The following is a 3,496-nucleotide window of genomic DNA, read 5'->3' as shown; positions in this document are numbered from 1 at the left end:
CCAGACATTCACGTCCACCAGCTCATCCTGGGCATAGGGGTGGAGCATGGAGCGCTCCACAACCTGGGGAGGGGGCGGCTCTACCCCCTGAGGAGCCCTCCGTTGTTGCATTTTTACTTTCTTAATTACAACTGGGCCAGCCTTTAATATGGGAGAGGCTGGTGCCTCTGGGGGTGGCCTTGGCAACAGATCAGTCTTCAGCCACACCCCCTCGTCCTCTCCCAACAGGTCCTCTTCCATCTCCAGGGCTGAAGGCCCCACTCTGTCCTTCCCCTCCCCCATGGCCTCCTGCAAAGCAGATTCTCCAGCTGTCTCCTCCCTCGCTGCTAATGTATCTTCCAGGAGTGTGACCCATCTTCTCAATAACTGTCTCTCTTTCTTACATCCCACAGGTCCTTGCCCAGCTTCTCCAAGCGATGCTGAAGTGTGTCTCTCCCCTACCAAAGTCTCTCTCTTTTCTTTTTAACCCTCTCTCTCTCCTCGATAGCACTTTCCACAATCTCATGGAAGAGGCCCTACAATCACAGCTGCTACATAGCCACTCAGGGCCTGTAAGCAGTGTTCTATCTCATGGAGGGCTAATTCTGCAGCTTCCGGTGTCTCCACCCTTCCCCAGTTCTCGGGAAGGCCCTACCCCTCTAGGAAGTGCTTTAACCTAGACCAATTCCCCAGTAAGGGCTCCCCAGCTGAAAGCCCCACAGATAGGGGGCTCCTGAGTAAAGCTGCTGCACCCTCTATAGCAGCAGCCACTAAGGCCTCCCCACCATCCACAGGTAGGGTTCCGGGCATCTCCCCACCATCTCTAGAAGCAGCCTGCCCAAGGGTCTCAACCATGTAGACAGATTTTGGGTTCAGTGGTCTTGCTGACTCCAGCCAGATGTAACTCCAAGGGAAAATCCTGGGGCAAAATACCTTTGAAACCGACATCAGTCAAAGGGAGAAATAAAGTGAGAGAAACCTGTTTATTTTTTACAAGCAGATGTCGTGCATCTGTCTTGACCCAGCTGCAGAAGAAGAGACCCCACCCAGTCTCTTTGGTCCAGATATGCCCTCCCTCACCCTTGTAATCACCTACTGATATGGAGACATATTGCTTCTCTCCACCATGGAAACACCTACTGATATGGAGATGCACTAAAGCCAGGAGAGAGAATTCTGGAAATATTGCAATTTACCCACAGGAGTCTTGGGAATCTCCAGTGTATAGTCCAGGAACTTAGGTGACAACCTGGACTTAGTGGTTGGCCTCTGAAGCATGTGGGTGGCGGTCAGTCTTGTGGGGCTGAGCCCTTAACCCATGGGATCTGATGCTCTCTGAGTAGAAGGTTTCAGAACTGAGTTGCTTGGTAGTATGGGGAACCTCCTGGACCCCTCCTGCAGGATTCAAAGTTGGATGCAGACCCCTCTTAGATATGCAGGTGGATAAAAGTGACCATCCTACTTCTCTGAGGACAGATGAAGGGAGGAAGGAGAAAAGCAACTACTATCTATTGATTACCTAATGCAACATTTTCCAATATTTTGTCTTCAGTTCTGAGAAATGTACTTCGTATTGCAAACTGCATTATGCACATGAAGAGACAACTGAAACCAGTTTCATGAAAAAACTTACTCTTACTATGCATGATAAAGAAAGAATAGAACAACGTTAATACCAGATATGACTTTGAGATTTAAGTTCAAATCCCCAGTAAATTTTTTAGAATCAACTACAACCCAAATCATTTAGAATCATGGCTCACTGAGCTGATTTTCCTTCCCTCTAATGGATGGCAACTCACATAACCACTGGCATAATCATGTACCAGACACTAGATGCTGGGCATGGCTCACTGAACACCCACACACCTTTGAGAAAGATATTAAAAGCTCCATTTTGTGCATGAAGAAACAGAAAGCCCAGTCACTGGGAGGGACATGGAGAAACACTCTGCCTCATGAAAGCTGGTTCTTGTCCCACTCAGCCACGATGGCAGGCATACACACCTGCCCTGCTGTGGGTGCTGGGAGCTCTCTCGAGCTGGGTCTGCACAGGAAGTCACCGGCAGTAGCTACTCCTCCGAAGTCTGGACCCAGGGGTGCTGGGCCATCGCTCAGCTCCTGGCCCTGCATGCCCCTGCTTGGAGCACCACTAACCCGGGCAGGAGCACATTCCCCAAAGGGGCGGCATGGGAGATGCTCTGGTTTGGGTTTTGCTTTGCTTTTAATTCGACAACATCCACAGCACTGCAGGCTTCAGCTGTTGTTTCAAGTGCAGTATCCCAAACTTGAGACAGGACTGACACCAGCCTTCATTTCTGTACACCAGTTGCTCTCCCAGGGCCTGTAGGAACGGGACGAAGCCATTGCTGCATCTCGCTCCTGAGGCGCGTGTAAAATAAACCTGCACAGAGGTTCTCTTGTCCTCGGATTTCGGCTTTTCAGTCTCAACCAAAGTTTAATGAGAGATGCTGAAATTACATAGGATTGCATCCCCTTCCGTTTTTTTTTTTTTCCTTCCAAAAATATCTGTTTGGATCACATTTCATGTCCAATAACAAAGGGTAGAAAAGAGTAAATAATACAGTTCTGATCCTTAATTAAATGATGAGCTAGTTCAATGGTTCTTAAACCTTAGGTGGTCTAGCAACCTATTGAGAGGCTTGTTACAAAACAAATTGTGGGTCCCACACCTGAGTTTGTGAGCCGGCAGGTGGTGGGTGGGCTGGAATTGTCATTTCTAAAAAATTTCCTGGAGCTGCTGCCACTGCTTGTCTGGAAACCCCACTTTAAGAACCACAGACCTAATTAGAGTGTTCCCTGCATGAAACATCTCTAGACCTATCTGAAGCCTGGCTGGGCTCTCTGGGCTCCTAGGGGACAGAAAGATCATGTGATCGAGGTCAGCATGCACTGAAATTTATTTGAAGCTGCTGTCCAGTACTCCTCCTTTCCCAAAGGCATGTTCCCTCCCAGAAGCTGCTTGCCGGTGATTGGTGGATCCCTAGAGCACAGCCCCAAACCTGCTGATGTGCATCCCGTCTGTTTGAGCATATGCTCTGAACCCCAAAGGCCTCCCACCCCACCAGGAACTCATTATTTACAAATCACTAAGCCAGCAGCCACGGACCTCTCTTCTCGGCTGCCGCTCTGTCTCTGAGGGTGGTGCTAGTCTGACAGGTGCCACCCAGCACCACTGAGGTCCTGCTTCCCAGCCCTGCTCCACTACCTGTGGATGCCCAGGGATTTCTGCACAGAAAGGCTCTGGTCGTCTTACTAAACACTCGGGAATTATTAGTTACAGGGAGAACCACCCCCATGCAGAGCCAACTTTCTCTCCTAGTATTGAACATTGAACAGAAATGTCTTCAAGCCCAATCTACAAAGAGCCTTCTGAGTACATTTGGATACATGCAGATCCCATGGGTTATGATGCAGGAAGCCCGGGGCACTGCAGCCTCCCTGATTCAGAAGGCACCCCGGAGCACCCATGGGCCGCGCCAGTGTGTGTGGAGGC

Source organism: Manis pentadactyla, chromosome 3 (assembly GCF_030020395.1).
Source record: "Manis pentadactyla isolate mManPen7 chromosome 3, mManPen7.hap1, whole genome shotgun sequence".
Lineage (NCBI taxonomy): Eukaryota > Metazoa > Chordata > Mammalia > Pholidota > Manidae > Manis > Manis pentadactyla.
This window is presented reverse-complemented; position numbering follows the sequence as displayed.